This window comes from Taudactylus pleione, unplaced genomic scaffold, assembly GCF_031769625.1.
Source record: "Taudactylus pleione unplaced genomic scaffold, aTauple2 ptg002131l, whole genome shotgun sequence".
Classification (NCBI taxonomy): domain Eukaryota; kingdom Metazoa; phylum Chordata; class Amphibia; order Anura; family Myobatrachidae; genus Taudactylus; species Taudactylus pleione.
The window spans coordinates 77,122-96,261 of NW_028286525.1; the positions used below are offsets into that span (position 1 = coordinate 77,122).

General features: G+C 51.4%; 1 long non-coding RNA gene across 1 annotated transcript in view; it reads right to left on the minus strand.

Moving 5' to 3' along the window:
- The window catches only part of LOC148435667 (uncharacterized), a 50,684-nt gene that overhangs the window by 25,523 nt on the left and 6,021 nt on the right, over positions 1–19,140 (minus strand). The window contains exons 2-3 of the long non-coding RNA XR_015876580.1: positions 16,540–16,587; positions 7,813–7,937 (exon numbers count right to left, since the gene is read on the minus strand). This is a non-coding gene — a long non-coding RNA (uncharacterized LOC148435667). The remainder of the gene's footprint in view (positions 1–7,812; positions 7,938–16,539; positions 16,588–19,140) is intronic.

Sequence of the window (19,140 nt, forward strand, 5' to 3'; positions counted from 1 at the left end):
TGCTGAGAACCCCTAAGAGGCGGCCGAAGCGCCGACAAACATTGAAACAGCAGAGGGGGACCTGCTGAGAACCCCTAAGAGGCGGCCGAAGCGCCGACAAACATTGAAACAGCAGAGGGGGACCTGCTGAGAACCCCTAAGAGGCGGCGAAGCGCCGACAAACATTGAAACAGCAGAGGGGGACCTGCTGAGAACCCCTAAGAGGCGGCCGAAGCGCCGACAAACATTGAAACAGCAGAGTGGGACCTGCTGAGAACCCCTAAGAGGCGGCCGTAGCGCCGACAAACATTGAAACAGCAGAGGGGGACCTGCTGAGAACCCCTAAGAGGCGGCCGTAGCGCCGACAAACATTGAAACAGCAGAGGGGGACCTGCTGAGAACCCCTAAGAGGCGGCCGAAGCGCCGACAAACATTGAAACAGCAGAGGGGGACCTGCTGAGAACCCCTAAGAGGCGGCCGAAGCGCCGACAAACATTGAAACAGCAGAGGGGGACCTGCTGAGAACCCCTAAGAGGCGGCCGAAGCGCCGACAAACATTGAAACAGCAGAGGGGGACCTGCTGAGAACCCCTAAGAGGCGGCCGAAGCGCCGACAAACATTGAAACAGCAGAGGGGGACCTGCTGAGAACCCTAAGAGGCGGCCGAAGCGCCGACAAACATTGAAACAGCAGAGGGGGACCTGCTGAGAACCCCTAAGAGGCGGCCGAAGCGCCGACAAACATTGAAACAGCAGAGGGGGACCTGCTGAGAACCCCTAAGAGGCGGCCGAAGCGCCGACAAACATTGAAACAGCAGAGGGGGACCTGCTGAGAACCCCTAAGAGGCGGCCGAAGCGCCGACAAACATTGAAACAGCAGAGGGGGACCTGCTGAGAACCCCTAAGAGGCGGCCGAAGCGCCGACAAACATTGAAACAGCAGAGGGGGACCTGCTGAGAACCCCTAAGAGGCGGCCGAAGCGCCGACAAACATTGAAACAGCAGAGGGGGACCTGCTGAGAACCCCTAAGAGGCGGCAAAGCGCCGACAAACATTGAAACAGCAGAGGGGGACCTGCTGAGAACCCCTAAGAGGCGGCCGAAGCGCCGACAAACATTGAAACAGCAGAGGGGGACCTGCTGAGAACCCCTAAGAGGCGGCCGAAGCGCCGACAAACATTGAAACAGCAGAGGGGGACCTGCTGAGAACCCCTAAGAGGCGGCCGAAGCGCCGACAAACATTGAAACAGCAGAGGGGGACCTGCTGAGAACCCCTAAGAGGCGGCCGAAGCGCCGACAAACATTGAAACAGCAGAGGGGGACCTGCTGAGAACCCCTAAGAGGCGTCCGTAGCGCCGACAAACAATGAAACAGCAGAGGGGGACCTGCTGAGAACCCCTAAGAGGCGTCCGTAGCGCCGACAAACAATGAAACAGCAGAGGGGGACCTGCTGAGAACCCCTAAGAGGCGTCCGTAGCGCCGACAAACATTGAAACAGCAGAGGGGGACCTGCTGAGAACCCCTAAGAGGCGTCCGTAGCGCCGACAAACATTGAAACAGCAGAGGGGGACCTGCTGAGAACCCCTAAGAGGCGTCCGTAGCGCCGACAAACATTGAAACAGCAGAGGGGGACCTGCTGAGAACCCCTAAGAGGCGGCCGTAGCGCCGACAAACATTGAAACAGCAGAGGGGGACCTGCTGAGAACCCCTAAGAGGCGGCCGTAGCGCCGACAAACATTGAAACAGCAGAGGGGGACCTGCTGAGAACCCCTAAGAGGCGGCCGAAGCGCCGACAAACATTGAAACAGCAGAGGGGGACCTGCTGAGAACCCCTAAGAGGCGGCCGAAGCGCCGACAAACATTGAAACAGCAGAGGGGGACCTGCTGAGAACCCCTAAGAGGCGGCCGAAGCGCCGACAAACATTGAAACAGCAGAGGGGGACCTGCTGAGAACCCCTAAGAGGCGGCCGAAGCGCCGACAAACATTGAAACAGCAGAGGGGGGCCTGCTGAGAACCCCTAAGAGGCGGCCGAAGCGCCGACAAACATTGAAACAGCAGAGGGGGACCTGCTGAGAACCCCTAAGAGGCGGCCGAAGCGCCGACAAACATTGAAACAGCAGAGGGGGACCTGCTGAGAACCCCTAAGAGGCGGCCGTAGCGCCGACAAACATTGAAACAGCAGAGGGGGACCTGCTGAGAACCCCTAAGAGGCGGCCGTAGCGCCGACAAACATTGAAACAGCAGAGGGGGACCTGCTGAGAACCCCTAAGAGGCGGCCGTAGCGCCGACAAACAATGAAACAGCAGAGGGGGACCTGCTGAGAACCCCTAAGAGGCGCCGAAGAGCCGACAAACATTGAACAGCAGAGGGGGACCTGCTGAGAACCCCTAAGAGGCGGCCGAAGCGCCGACAAACATTGAAACAGCAGAGGGGGACCTGCTGAGAACCCCTAAGAGGCGGCCGAATCGCCGACAAACATTGAAACAGCAGAGGGGGACCTGCTGAGAACCCCTAAGAGGCGGCCGAAGCGCCGACAAACATTGAAACAGCAGAGGGGGACCTGCTGAGAACCCCTAAGAGGCGGCCGAAGCGCCGACAAACATTGAAACAGCAGAGTGGGACCTGCTGAGAACCCCTAAGAGGCGGCCGTAGCGCCGACAAACATTGAAACAGCAGAGGGGGACCTGCTGAGAACCCCTAAGAGGCGGCCGTAGCGCCAACAAACATTGAAACAGCAGAGGGGGACCTGCTGAGAACCCCTAAGAGGCGGCCGTAGCGCCGACAAACATTGAAACAGCAGAGGGGGACCTGCTGAGAACCCCTAAGAGGCGGCCGAAGCGCCAACAAACATTGAAACAGCAGAGGGGGACCTGCTGAGAACCCCTAAGAGGCGGCCGAAGCGCCGACAAACATTGAAACAGCAGAGGGGGACCTGCTGAGAACCCCTAAGAGGCGGCCGAAGCGCCGACAAACATTGAAACAGCAGAGGGGGACCTGCTGAGAACCCCTAAGAGGCGGCCGAAGCGCCGACAAACATTGAAACAGCAGAGGGGGACCTGCTGAGAACCCCTAAGAGGCGGCCGAAGCGCCGACAAACATTGAAACAGCAGAGGGGGACCTGCTGAGAACCCCTAAGAGGCGGCCGAAGCGCCGACAAACATTGAAACAGCAGAGGGGGACCTGCTGAGAACCCCTAAGAGGCGGCCGAAGCGCCGACAAACATTGAAACAGCAGAGGGGGACCTGCTGAGAACCCCTAAGAGGCGGCCGAAGCGCCGACAAACATTGAAACAGCAGAGGGGGACCTGCTGAGAACCCCTAAGAGGCGGCCGAAGCGCCGACAAACATTGAAACAGCAGAGGGGGACCTGCTGAGAACCCCTCAGAGGCGGCCGAAGCGCCGACAAACATTGAAACAGCAGAGGGGGACCTGCTGAGAACCCCTAAGAGGCGGCCGTAGCGCCGACAATCATTGAAACAGCAGAGGGGGACCTGCTGAGAACCCCTAAGAGGCGGCCGAAGCGCCGACAAACATTGAAACAGCAGAGGGGGACCTGCTGAGAACCCCTAAGAGGCGGCCGTAGCGCCGACAAACAATGAAACAGCAGAGGGGGACCTGCTGAGAACCCCTAAGAGGCGGCCGAAGAGCCGACAAACATTGAAACAGCAGAGGGGGACCTGCTGAGAACCCCTAAGAGGCGGCCGAAGAGCCGACAAACATTGAAACAGCAGAGGGGGACCTGCTGAGAACCCCTAAGAGGCGGCCGAAGAGCCGACAAACATTGAAACAGCAGAGGGGGACCTGCTGAGAACCCCTAAGAGGCGGCCGAAGCGCCGACAAACATTGAAACAGCAGAGGGGGACCTGCTGAGAACCCCTAAGAGGCGGCCGAAGCGCCGACAAACATTGAAACAGCAGAGGGGGACCTGCTGAGAACCCCTAAGAGGCGGCCGTAGCGCCGACAAACATTGAAACAGCAGAGGGGGACCTGCTGAGAACCCCTAAGAGGCGGCCGTAGCGCCGACAAACATTGAAACAGCAGAGGGGGACCTGCTGAGAACCCCTAAGAGGCGGCCGAAGCGCCGACAAACATTGAAACAGCAGAGGGGGACCTGCTGAGAACCCCTAAGAGGCGGCCGAAGCGCCGACAAACATTGAAACAGCAGAGGGGGACCTGCTGAGAACCCCTAAGAGGCGGCCGAAGCGCCGACAAACATTGAAACAGCAGAGGGGGACCTGCTGAGAACCCCTAAGAGGCGGCCGAAGCGCCGACAAACATTGAAACAGCAGAGGGGGACCTGCTGAGAACCCCTAAGAGGCGGCCGAAGCGCCGACAAACATTGAAACAGCAGAGGGGGACCTGCTGAGAACCCCTAAGAGGCGGCCGAAGCGCCGACAAACATTGAAACAGCAGAGGGGGACCTGCTGGGAACCCCTAAGAGGCGGCCGAAGTGCCGACCCACATTGAAACAGCAGAGGGGGACCTGCTGGGAACCCCTAAGACGCGGCCGAAGTGCCGACCCACATTGAAACAGCAGAGGGGGACCTGCTGGGAACCCCTAAGAGGCGGCCGAAGCGCCGACCCACATTGAAACAGCAGAGGGGGACCTGCTGGGAACCCCTAAGAGGCGGCCGAAGCGCCGACACACATTGAAACAGCAGACCTGCTGAGAATAGAGGCCAAAATATGATAATTCTGTCAATGTCCCAATATTTATGCACCTGACTGTATATTACAAAATTCTCCGGTGTACATCCCTTTGTCCCAATTTAAGATGATTACCAGCTGTATAACTTCATTTATTTGGGGAAATAATGCTCAACGTATAGCTTATAAGACACTGTCGACCTCGAGGGGAAGGTGGACTAGCGTTGCCTGATTTATATCTTTACTACCTAGCAGCTCAGATGTCCCAGATGAGGGAGTGGGTTACTCCGGTGGATCGGGGAGATCTTCCCTTGGCTCTCCTTGCAAAAGCGGGCCTGAAGCTTTCCCCCTTACAATTTTTGTTGGCTTGTACACCTCTCTCACGGTGTCCACCATTGCTGCAACAGGCTCGTAGAGTGTGGCTGGCCGGGAGAAGCTATTGGGGGAGACTCCAATTGATCTATGTTCCCCACTTTGGGATAATCTCTCTATTTCTGAGGTCAGGGGATTACAGGGTAGAGAGGCTTCGAGGTCATATGAAGTGGTAGCTATTGGGCAGCTGTACCAAGATGGGGTTCTTTATTCATTTACGTATTTGTCCTCCAAATATGGTCTCCCAGCTCACTTCTTTTATAGATACCTCCAGATTCAACATGCTCTCTGTGCAGTGGAGGGATGCAGTTCCTAACTTTAGTGAAGCCCCAAAGCGCCTATTGGTGCGTACTCTGCCCTCTAGTAGAACAGTTTCGGTAGGCTATTCCTTACTTTTGTCTTCTGGGGGAGGAGGGAGTTTGGCTGGCCTTAGAGCCCGTTGGGACAATGATCTGGGTACTGTCTGATGATGACTGGAAGATTGTTATCGGGTCTCCTCAGGTGGCTACGGCATATACAATATTTCAGCAGATACAATTGTATATTCTGCAAAGGGTTCATAGGACCCCACTTACACTTTTTGAGTTTGGAGGTTCTGCCGTGGACTCCTGTCCCAAGCGCCTTGCTCCGTCTGCTGATTTCTGGCATCTCCTCTGGTCATGCCCCTGTATTGCTTTGTTTTGGACTAGTGTGGTTACTGGTGTGCGAGATACGGGTATTCATGTACCTCTATTAACTCCACGTATCTGTTTATTTGGCCTGGACTTGGAGGATTCACTCTCTGGTTCCCATAAATTATATGTTAATAACCTTTTAATTGTGGCAAGGGTTTGTATTCCCCTCATGTGGATGGCCCCTGATCCGCCCACCTTTGCATCCTGGGTCGCCTTGGTTAATTTTACAACATCCCATGAACGCTATTTGTATCAGAAACGTGGCTGTCCGAGTAAATTTAATAAAGTCTGGTCTTTGTGGCAGAGATCCCGTCACGCCCTCTCTAATTAATAGTGATTATGATTTATTAGTTTTTGTGTTTGGAGTGCCTCGTCAGCCGTTTATTTATAAGTGCTTTTCACACAGTATTTTTGTAAGTCATACATGCAAGAGTGATAATGTAAAAATTGAGTGATTGTAATTGTTCACCCTCTGCTTTAAAGTATGTACTATAGAAATATTATTTAGATGTTTGCCGGAATGTCAGATACTCTGCTACTGTACTGATTTGTATGTAATGCTGTACAATACTGATCGTTTATTTCTTTATTATATGTACTTTGTTTTTCTTTTCTATTGATAAAAGAAAATTTATTAAAAATATTTGTTTAAAAAAAAAAAAAAGCACATTGAGGCAAGAAAATCCCTCAAGTATTTCCCAGAAGGTACAAAAACTTGTACCTTCTCACTGAACCATCCCTGCAACTGTGTTTATTTTATTAAAGACAGATGCATGCATCATGGATCTCCCCGTGTCTATTTTTTTTTTAACAAATGACGCAGCTCGAACGCATGATGCACCGCATACTGAAAAGCACAGCACGATCAGCATACGACGGATAATATGGGCTGCACATCTGATCATACGATACATTTTAAGAGTAGCGGGAGCGCGCATCGCATCGTATCCTACCTTAAAAAGTACACGATTTCCACACGATTCATCGTACGACGTGTCGCATATCGGGCAATCGGCTTGAAATCGCACTAGAGTATGGCCAGCTTTACATTAAGGATGACCTATGAGTAATCTCCTGTACACACAGTACGATAACATGTCAGATTTCAATGATAACGATCCTATCGTTATTGTTAAAATCTGACAGTTTCTGGGCCCTGCTAACGACCATACGATGGACGATGCGCGTCCACATATGTTAGTTGACGACGAACTACCGTCGTCTGTGCAAGCAGGCAGACCTGGCCGATATCGACCAGGTAAGCCTGTTTACTATAGGGACCAGTGATTGTTGATCGGGGGTCATTATAGTAGTGGAGGGTCTGCTGCATGTGCTGGATGCCCGACCCAGCACATGCAGAACATTCAGACGATCGTCTGATCGTTATCTGATCGTTGCTGTCGTACCGTGTGTACGCAGCATAGCAATTAGAATGTAACACAATGTAACATTGTATATCCTCAAAATCTAAACATATAGGCCCTCATTCAGAGGCGGTCGGAGGATGCAAGCGGTCGTTCAGAAACTGGGTGGCCACTTGCATCCTGACCGGCCGCCTGTTTCGGTCGTTAGGCTGTGGGTTTACACCCACAGCTCTAATGACCGCTAGGGTAATGACCATCGGGGCTTACGACGAGACCCTAGGGTAGGGTCTCACTTGTCATAAGCCCCGGAGAGCTTCTGGCTCTGTCAGAGCCGGAAGCTCTCCACTGACATCACTAGTAGACCGTACGGCCGCCTCTGAATGAAGCCCATAATCTCTGCCAGTATATAAAATATTCAGTTTAAAGGCATTTGGTGTATTCTTTCATCAGGACAATATATGCCCACGAACTGTGTTATGCACTACATAAGGAAAAGAAAAACAATTATTATAGTTCATGCTACCAGACTCTTACAAGCTGAATAGGCTACCTATTACAATAGGTTTATTCCTATTAGTGTGTACTAAGTGCAGGGGCGGATTGGAAAACTTAAGTGACCCTGGAAAATTTTCATAAAGTGGCACACGTTGGCTAACAGTGATAGCAACCAGCACTATTCACTACTTGCATGGACGGGCCTACACCAAGTAGAGCCAGGGGGTGAAATGTCTGAAGGAAAAAAAATTAACTATTTTTTGTGTGTACTAAATAAAAATACACCTTAATTGTATTGTGGTTTCTCTGCAACGGGGGAACCTCTGAAGAATAGATCCTTCTTGGACTGGCAGTGTTCGGTATTCACTATCCATGCAGGTGTTCAAATGGTGCGGAAGCCGCCCGATTGCCTAGGAATAAAGCCAACATCATCATCATGCAATAGCGATTCAACCAGATAATCCCACAATAACAGAAGTTTTGGGGCAGGGCAAAATTTGAGTTTCTCTGATCTAACAATTTTATATTAATAAAATATATTTGCTAATTTGGTGCCATTTGTATATATGGTTTTAAGAATTGATGTTTTAATGAAGATTATTGACCCGCCGGCCTTTTTTTCTAATCCTACCAGCGGTCCGGGATGCGGTCATAATACCGACTGTGGGTATTCCGCTGGTCAGAATGCCGGCGCAGGAATCCCAACACCTGACAGAATCTCGGCGCTGGAATCCCAAAGGTAAGTAGTGGCATTGGGGGAGGGTTAGGGGTTGGTTTAGGCGCTAGGGGGAGGGTTAGGTTTAGGGTGCGGGGGTGGGAGGGGGAGGTATAGGGGTAGGGAAAGGGGGGGTTAGGATACAGACCAACCGATGTCGGTATCCTAACCCTGTCGGGATGCCGGCGTTGGGATTTTGTCCGCCGGGATCCGTGCCCAACCAAGTGGTCCTAATGATCGGGTGGGGGCGGAGAGAGAGAGTGATATATGGGAGGGACACTGGGCTAGAAGAAGGGACAGTGAGATGGGGGTGCACCTGTCTAGACGGGAATGAAGGGCAGTGAGATTGGGGGTGGGAAGGGGGAACACTGGACTCAATGGGGTGGGCACTGTTACTGGGCTGGCTGGGTTTTTTTAAGAGGTGGAGCAGTGATTGGGGAGATGGTTGTGGAGGGAAAGGGGAGACAATGGGATTGGGGACGGTGAAGGGGTCAGTGAGATGGTGGGGGTTTGAGAGACACTTGGCTGAAGGGGGGTGGAGACACAGGGAAGGGAGTACTTACCTGGGTTGTTGAGCATGCCTGGTCCCCGCAAACTCACTGGAGCAGCATCCGTAGCCACAGCAGCCTCCAGAGCACCTCAGCTGGGATTTGGGAGGCAGGAGCTGAGGTCCAGGAGCAGAGTTGAGAGTGGAGTGGCATGGCATGGTGTGGCGGTCAGGAGAGCCGCACCGGGCCATGGGGAAGGGGTGTGGCCTAACTGCGGGAGGCATGGCCACACCCCCTTAGAGAAAAAAACAACACAGTTTTGCAGCGCCACGGAGGTGGGCTTTGTGAGACCCGGCACATAGCCAGTGGAGGGGGGTGCAATCAGTATGATTGCTCTCCCCACAGGCACTGGAGACTGCTGTGGCTGCTGCTTTAATGTAAGAGGGAGGGGGAGGCAGCACCGGGCCCCTCCATCAAGGCAGGGGTCGGGTAATTAGTACCCGCTCCCCCCCCTCTCGGGAGCACTGGTGGCATTGTGGCCCGGTGGGGTGGGACTGCCGAGCCGTCAGTCTAAGGCAGCTGTCTGAACAGAGGCTGCTGAATTCATTGGAGGCAGGCCTCTCTCCAGCTAAGGAACATGATATGAGGGCGGGCCTCCTCCCGATCAGTGCTGACCGAAACACTGGACCTCAATCAGAGCCGCTCGCAAAATGCGAGCGTTCGCTCTGAATGAGGGAGGCCGCTACTTTTTTATGAGCCGGCCTCCTGGCCGCTCGCTGGGCTGTGGGTGACCACCACAGCTCTAGCGAGCAACCAGGTTGATGGTCGCGATGATCAAGACCCTACCTTGTATACAGCCTGGCTACACCCCTTCATCATACGCTCCCAGCCTAGAGTCACCTTGTATACAGCCTGGCTACACCCCTTCATCCTACCCTCCCAGCATAGAGTCACCTTGTATACAGCCTGGCTACACACCTTCACCATACCCTCCCAGCATAGTCACCTTGTATACAGCCTGGCTACACCCGCTTGAGAGATATGGTAAGAACTTACCCTTGTTATCTCTCTTTCTTCGAAGTCCACAGGGTTGACCTTTAGGTATAGCTGGATCTGGATCCACGGGCACCACACAGTTAAAAGTTTTAGCTCTCAGGATGCACTTGGTCCATCCTCCTTTTTACCCCGCCCCCGAGCCACAGGCACCTCAGTTGATAAGTAGCCAAGGCCGGCGGAGGAACAACAGAAAGAAGGAAGACTGGAACACACAAGAACCATACTCACAGAAAGTGAGATGGAAAACCAGTGACCAGTAACACAGCCCATATGAAGCCAGGTGCGTCAAGGCGGGTGCCCTGTGGACCCTATGGACTTCGAAGAAAGAGAGATAACAAGGGTAAGTGCTTACCATATCTCTCATTTTCTTTTTCAGGGTCCATAGGGGGTCCACAGGGTTGACCTTGGGGATGTCCCAAAGCAGTCCAATTAAGGATGGAGACGCTCCTGCGCTGAGAGTAGAATCCAGTGCCCAAAGGAAGCATCCTGAGAGGCAAAGGTGTCAAAAGCATAGAACCTCAGGAAGGTCTGGATGGAAGACCACATAGCCGCCTTACACAGCTGACAGGCGAGGCACCACGGCGAGCTGCCCACGAGGAGCCCACAGACCGAGTAGAATGAGCCTTAACAGAAACTGGAACAGGCAGGCCCGTCTGTGTATAAGCCTCAGAGATAGCCAAACGAAGCCATCTAGCCAAAGTGTGTTTGTTTTCTGGCCATTCCCTCTTGTGAAATCCAAAGAGTACGAATAAGGAATCAGATTTCCGAAGGGAACCGGTCCGGTCCCATAAATTTTGAGAGCACGGACCACATCCAAGGAGGCCTCACCAGCTGTGAGGTCTGGTGACTGAAAGGCCGGTACAACAATTTCCTGATTAATATGGAAATTAGAAACAACTTTAGGTAGAAAACCAAGATGAGTGTGAAGCACCGCCCTGTCCTGGTGAAATATCAGAAAGGGAGGACGACAGGAAAGCGCCCCCAATTCTTATACCCTCCTGGCCAAAGCAATTGCTAGGAGAAAGAGTCTTAGTCGTCAACCACTTGAATTCCACCGACTCTAGTGGTTCAAATGGAGGGCCCAAAGAACTACTGCAAAATCCCAAGGAGCCACTGGGGGGACAAAGGGAGGTTGAATCCATAAGACACCTTGGAGGAAGGTGTGGATATCCGTTAGCGGAGCAAGTCTACGTTGGAACCATACTGACAGAGCAGAGACAAGCACTTTCAATGAGACCAGGGTCCAATCCAGCTTGAAGGAAGGCCAGGACTCTGGAAATCCAAAACACCTGGAGGTCGTAACCTCTGGGATGAAACCATTGGAAATACCTATGCCACACTCTGTGATAGATCTTAGCAGAAGCTGGCTTACGTGCTCTAAGCATCGTGTTGATGACAGAGCTAGAGAATCCTTTGGACCTTAGGAGGGATGTCCCAAGAGCCATGCTGTCAAAGACAGACGACCCAGGTCCGGGTAAAGGCAAGGACCTTGAGACAGCAGGTCCGGTCGTTGAGGCAGCAGGAACTGTGTTGATGGAGAGACTCCAAAGATATGAGTACCAATGACGCCTGGGTCAAGCTGGAGCCACTAGCCGGACAGTGCCTCCGTCTTGTCTGAAATTGCGAAGAACTTGAGGAAGAAGAGAGACTGGAGGGAATAGGTACGCAAACTGGAAGGTCCACTTCACTGATAATGCGTCTACAAAGGTTGCCTCGGCATCTCTTGTTCTGGACCCGTACACTGGCAGTTTGTGACTGTGCCGGGAGGCTATGAGGTCCACCTTTGGGAGGCCCCATCTGTTCACTAGGAGTTGAAATGCCACTTGGTGAAGAGACCATTCCCCGGAATACACGTCGTGACGGCTGAGGAAGTCTGCTTTCCAATTGAGAACTCCCGGAAGAAACCCAGCAGAGATGGCTGGAAGGTGACCCTCAGCCCACGTTTGAATGTGTGACACTCCTGTCATTGCTGCCCGACTTTGAGTGCCTCCTTGTGAGTGATGTAAGCCACTGTTGTGGCATTGTCGGACTGAACCTGTACAGGTTTTCCGTGAAGTATGTGCTGGGCTAGTTTGAGGGCCCAGTAGACACCTCGAAGTTCCAATATGTTGATTGGCAGGGTTGATTGGACTGATGTCCAACGGCCCTGAAAGGAATGCGGACTGGTCACTGCGCCCCAGCCCCGGAGACTAGAGTCCGTTGTTAGGATTACCCAGTCCGGGATCCAAAAGGGGCGAACCCTTGATTAGAATAGATGTCTGTAGTCACCAAGATAGAGACAGAAGCACCTCCGGAGAGAGCACCATCGTTTGAGCTTTGATCCGATGTCTTAACCTGTTCCATCTGGAGAGAACTAGCCTCTGCAAAGGCCTGTAATGGAACTGAGCATATTCCACCATGTCGAAGGTGGACAACATGGATCCCAGAACTTGCATTGCTGAGTAGATCGACACTCGGTGACTGTGAAGACATCTGTGCACTCGTACTCGAAGTGTGGAGATCTTGTCTGATTTCAGAAAGATTCTCTGATCCTGAGAATCCAGCAGGGCCTCCAGATGAATCATTCTATGTGAGGGATTCAGGGAGGCCCTTATTTCCAGATGATTAACCAACTGTACTTGTGAAGGAAAGCAATGATTAGCTATAGATGGCTTTTTAAGCCCCTCTGGGGATTCTGCTAATAGCAGGAAGTCGCCCAGATATGGTAGCAGTCGGACACCCTGACCATGCAGGTGGGCTGCTATGACAGCCATAATTTTTGGAAACACCTATGGAGCTGTGGACAGTTCAAAGGGCAGAAAACTGGAGATATCGGTAATGAGAGGGCGCTATAGGTACATGTATGTACTCGTCCTGAATATCCAGCGATACCATAAAGTCTCCCAGCTCCATAGCTAGGATGATGGAGCATATGGTTTCCACCCTGAACCTTAGCACCCTTAGGGATTTGTTCAGGGATTTGAGGATAAGCCGATGAGACCTATTCGGCTTCTGAACCAAAAAGAGTAGAATTATATTCAATCCCTCGCTGAGATAGCAGGACTGGCACAATTACCCCTGCTTGCAGCAAGTACTGTATGGCCTTCTGGATTTGTATAAAAACTGGTGGGGAGGCAGTCTGAGAAAGTAGAGGGCATACCCATGAGAGACCACTTCTCTCATGGTCTCCAAGCATCCGTGGTGGTTTGACACCAATACTGGGCGAACTGAAGAAGTCGGCCTCCTTCTCTGGGAACCCCTAGAGGGAGGCCCGTCCCACCAGGCTAAGGGGTTTATCCTCGGGTTTTGAAGCAGGGCGTCTGCTTGGTTCTGGTTTTGGGGAGCCCACGTGGAAGCCAAATGCCTAGAAAAGGATTTCCTTTAGGCTTTCCTTGAGGAGGAAAGGACTTAAAAAGATTTAGAGCCTGATTCAGACCCGCTCGCGAGCGCATAGCACTCACAAGCGGGTCGATGTTTGGCCCCTGCGCATGACGGGTGCTCCGTCGCTACGGGTCTGGTACCAATACAGGTCGGCTGTTGATTATAATTGACAGCTCGCCCTGTTTTGGAGGTGGGCAGGGGGGGTTGGCTTGACAAACGGAGGCGTTCCAAAGGGAACACCTGCCGTTTGTAGGCAGCCCTACTGACATCACCAGTGATGTCAGTAGGTGGACTTCCTGCTCTATTAGAGCAGGAAGTCCACTGGGACTTGCGATGGACGAGACCCTACCTCAAGGGTCTCGTCACAAGCCCGATGGTCGCGACCATCACCTGGCCGCTCGCAAAAGCTGTGGGTGGTCACCCACAGCTATGCGAGCGGCCAGGAGGCCAACACACACAAATAAAAGAAAAAGGCCCTGATCCAGAGCGAGCACTCTGAAAGAGCGTCCGGCTCTGAATCAGGGCCATAGTCCGAGGCCTTGTAGTAGAGGTAGCTGAAGGCAGAAATGCCGCTTTTGATACTACCAACGTGGTTACGATATTTGTCAATGGGTCAAACAAGATCTCCCCATTATAGGGTAATCCTTCAAGGCCTTTCCTGGAATCCACATCTGCCTTCCATGATCACAGCCACAGGGTACGGCAGGCAGACAAAGAGGCGGCCGAAACTGTGGAGGTTAGGAGACTGGCATCTAAGGTTGCTTCACCAATATAGGAAGCTGCATCTCGAATGTGAGCAACAAAAGACATCTGATTCCTAGAAGCTTCTGAGGGAAAAGTGTTTTCAAGTGCGTCAGCCCAGCTCTCTATAGGTTTAGCTACCCATGTGATAGCCATGGGTGGGCGGGCAACAGTCCCTTAAAGAGAGCATATCGATTTCAGGCAATCTTCCACCTTCCTATGTAGTTCAAGGAAGTAATTATAGGAATAGGCAACGTATTTTAATTAAACACGTAACATGGGAATCCACAGGGGGTGTTTCTGACTTTGCACAATGAGCCACAGAAAAAGGGTAACATGAAGTTAGCTATTTTTGTGGTTGAAACCTCTTACCAGACCGATTGCCAGGCTGCAGCCATGTGTTCAGCTAGCTGATCCGATATAGGGAAATCTGCTGAAGTCCCTTTCTGCCATTTAAACAGCGGGTGCTTGGATTTAGGGGCTGGCTCGTCATCTTCTATTAATAAGATGGATCTGACAGCTCGCACCAAAGCAGGAATATTATTTTTGACCGACTCTCATTCTCCTCCAGAAGGGAGTCAGGTTTAAAGAGATCAGCATCTTTTACCTCATCGGATGATACCTCAGAATCTGAAAGTTGCGTGGACTGTGACGATACCACAGGACGCTTAAAGGGGTTACTGGGAAGGGGCTTCTTACCCTGCAACATGGAGTGAAAGCCATTAGATGTAGCCACCAGACTCTGCACCGAGTTAGAAAGTACATCTACCCATGGTGGCAGTACAGGGGGCTTGTATCGCCTGAACCTGTTGAGGCAACCCCAAAGGGGACATTACTGCCTGCTGTGATAACCCCATAGGGGGAATTACAGCCAGATCCGCTATGCGGTCCGCAATAGTGGCTAGTACCTTGGAGAAAATTAAGCTCAGGAGGGCCCTAGCACCGGCTCTGTCTGATGGGCCAGGTGGAGTATAATACTTACTACATAGCCCATCTTGTATGAAATCCTCCTCACTTAAGCCTGCAGCACATAACTTGCAAGATAGCAGTATGTGAGTAGATGCCTGTTGTTACTCTTGCCTTTGCTAAACATAGCTGCAGAGTAAATTGCACACAATATGGCACTGGGTATAATGCAACCTCTGTGTTATTGTAGGATACTAGTAGCAATGCAAAATACTGGTCTTGTCTTATGCTTGGCTAAGCAGCATGAGCCCACAGCCCAAATATGGCACAGTGCAACGAACTCCTGTATGTGACAAACCTCACAAATACTTAGTTCTATAGAAGTGAGGCATTGGAAACCCCCTGAATACACCTGTATGTTAGGGTAATAGTCAGAGAAAAGATAAGGATAAATTCCATCCCATCATGGTACCATAATAATCTATGGTATTTAGTGTTCCCTCTAGCTCCGGCGGCAGGCAGGGCGCCCGGCGTCTATTCTCCGGCGGTGACCGGGTCACCGCATGTTTGTCCACCCGCGGGACACTGCGTCCCGCGGGTGAGAACGGCTCCCGCAGGCTGTTAGGGCAGGGTGCTTTTTGCCCTCCTCCTGGAGGGCAGGGTGCTTTTTGCCCTCCAGAAGGAGGGCAGGGCGCCGCGCCCCGCTAAAACAGCCTAGCGGGAACGCTAGGTATTCTAATGGTGCATACACACGGTCAGATGTGTCAAATGAACAATTAAACGATTTTACCAATGATTTGAACGATTTCTGACTGCATTAAAATGAATGGAATCGTCCAAATCTGACTGCAAAGACATCAGATGTCAGATATCGTTATCTGACAAGCGGGAACGCGCATCGTTCATCTGACCAACATGTCAGATATGTCAGATTTTCCTTCAGATATGAACGATTTTTAAAATCGTTATTGTACAGATCTGAAGGAAGATCTGACTATGTGTATGCACCTTAACCCTATATTAGTCTTCTTTTGCATCCTGAAGATAGTGCATTAAAGCACTGAAACGAACTGTGAGTGGAGTGGTTCTTTATGGATGAGTGCTGCACCTATGACATACTTATTGGATTTTATGTGAAGGCACCGTCTGCAGTTAAAGGTTTGGTATTTGAAGCGGCAGACCACGATATATATAAAGATACAGTCAAATCCTGCATACTCAATAATCAAATGAATGATGGGTGCTCAGTCATAGGTGATAAATGAAAAAGTCCAGTATGCACTAAAAACAAGTAGTGTGTGTTATTGTTTAACTGTGATGAATATGCCAGTGGCCACCGAAGCGGCCGTCGGGCTATCTATATATCATGATCAATTGCTGTTGTATCGGCTCCAGGCAGATGAAGTCCGTTAAGTATTAACTGGTATTTTCTGCATGTAGCACTTTGATTTGTGACTGAAGAATAATACTGGAGGCTGTTTTATGAGCATGCATTATATATAAATTACATTTTGGCATAGTTATTTGAAGTGCTGTTTTTTTTCAGTGCATACCGGCACTCTCTCTAATTCTATACTTCACCCCGCTGCTCTCATTATGTCATGTCTCCAACATGAGGATGTATGCAGGTATTGACTGCGGCACTCAGGGTTTCTCAAAAGAATAAAACAGCAGCCTTTGGTATGTCAACGTTTCAATGTTTAAACCAACATTTTCATCAGAAATAAAGAATAAGTGTGTATTCACCATTTATATGTGCTCCCCTTCACCATGCTCAGCCTCCTGCCGGGGGTCCTGTCAATAGGATAGAGCAGCCATAAAGAAAAATATAATATCAAAAAGTATAGTATGTAGTATACACCATATGAGGAAAGCAACACATATTCATGTCACTATCATTGATGTCAATGAGGGAATAGTCCCAGAAGAAACATATTGGCCAGAAGTATGTATGGGGACCGAACCAGGAGACTGCATCCATAGGCACCTCTCTCTGGTCTGCAACCCAGCCGTCCAAGCCAGTCTAACTGTCACAGAAAACATGAGTACGAAATACTTACATTTAGGCCCCAAGGAGCGACAACATCGAGTTTAAAATTCACTGTGCCTCCCGTCTAAGCAGCATCTTGCCCAGATCACCCCTATGTTTAAGTGGAGGGATGTGGTCTATCATTCTGTATTTTAGCGATGTAAGGGGATGATTATATTCTAGAAAGTGGCTTGCCACCGGTTGTTCACTAACACCAGTGCTGCCCGGATGGCTGATCTGTGGACCGCCATCCTTTCCTTTAATTTTCCTGTCCGGTCAATAATAATAATAATAATAATAATAATAATAATAATAATAATAATAATAATAATAATACATAAAATAGAAATATAAAATTATTATTAACATAACATTGTGCTTAGCTGCCATCCTTTAGATGAATGAAGTGGTGCTGTACACACCTGTATTTCTATGGTCTGCACCACTTCTGATGGCAGACACCAGCCATGGGGAGGTGGAATATGCACACATGATGAGGTAGCAGAGGTACTAGATGGGGAAAGAAGCATAGGGACAAATGGAGATGGTTGCAGAGGTACAGATGACAAAGGGGGCAGAGACATAGCAGGGGGAAGTATCAGAGGCACAGATAGAGGAGGACAGAAGGAAAATGTGGCAAAGGATGGGAAACAGGAATGAGGCATACCTGTAAGGGGAGGGGCAGAGGCACAGCATATAACGGTGGCGGGGGCACACATTGGTGGCGGTTTAGGGGAACACGTGGGGTGGGTAGGTGGAGAGGCACAGGTGAGGAACGTCTGAGTGCCTCTATTTAGCCCAGCGAGGGGAAGTAGGGGGCGGAGGAGAAAGGAGGAGCTGTGGGGGACCTTGGGGTGGGGCATCATGCAGAGTAGTCGGGAGAGGAAAGTGAAACTCAGCCGGACAGTGAGACTAAAGTCCCCTGCAAGAGTGGGGGAGGAGAGCACACACCACCAATGCCCCCATCTAAAATCTGGCTGGGTCTAATGATCAAAACTGAGGGGCCACTGGTGCTAACGATCCCAGCCCAAGCGGCTTCTGACTCACAGACAGAGACATGTGGCTGTGAGCGAGAGGCAGGCTGCAGCTGCGATCATCAGCACCAGCAGCCCATCTGTCAGATCTGTGCCCTGGCGCTTCCTTTACTTTCCTTTATGGGAGTGTTTAGATCCCCTTCAATATATGTACTAGGAAGTAGCGTTCCCGCTAGGCTGTTTTAGCGGGGCGCGGCGCCCTGCCCTCCTTCTGGAAGGCAAAAAGCGCCCTGCCCTCCAGAAGGAGGGCAAAAAGCGCCCTGCCCTAACAGCCTGCCGGAGCCGTCTTCACCCGCGGGTCGCAGTGTCCCGCGGGTGAAGAAATTTGCGGTGACCCGGTCACCGCCGGAGAATAGACGCCGGGCGTATGCGCCCAGCATCTATTCTCTCTGTCTGCAGGGCTTGGGGGCTGCCCGGCGTGTCCGTAAGTGCCGGGCACGCCCCCAAGAGTGACGAAAAGGGGACGCGTCTTATAGACACGCCCCCTTTTTGATGACCACGCCCCCTTCTCGCTCCGGCCCTGCGTCACGCCGGAGCTAGAGTGAACACTATGGAAGTGACGTGGATTGAGTGCAGTAAGGAATGACATTGGACAGTAACTAATGTCAGGGTACAAATAATGAAAGGGATCTATCCACTACCCTTCCTTTATACCCCTCAGCTCCATCTGCCGCCCAGCTCATCTGTCAGCGTGGCCTCCCAGCACAACCGGCTGACTGACGTATGCTGCGTATACGCGCAGCAATTTAAATGAACGATTTGAACAATAACGATATCGTTCATATCGTTATCGATCATTTTTTGCCTACCAACGATCAGCGATGTGCGGGCACGTATGGACGATAGCGATACCGTCCATCGGCCATGCATGCTGGCCAACCTGCTCGATATCAAGCAGGTTACTATAGGGACCTCGCTATAGTCATTGGTGTGCTGGATGATCGATATCGATCATCCAGTACACCAGGACGATCAGCCAGCGATATCGTTATCGCTGGCTGATCGGTCCGTGTGTACGGAGCTTTGTAGAGCACTTTCCGGCCCACTTAGCTCCGCCCACCTCATTTGTCAGCCCGCCCCTCAGCCCCGCAGGATGACTGCAGACTGTAATATATGCCTGGCCTCACACTTTAGCCTGCCGTGTGTAATTTAATGTGGTCCGGCCCCACTGCAGGCTGCCTCGGCTCACCGGGAATCTTCCTGCTGACTCCAACAGCCAATCCACCCCTGGCAGAAGACACGCAAATGCAGAAGGTCAATGCAGCGATCTTTAGCATCTGTGAG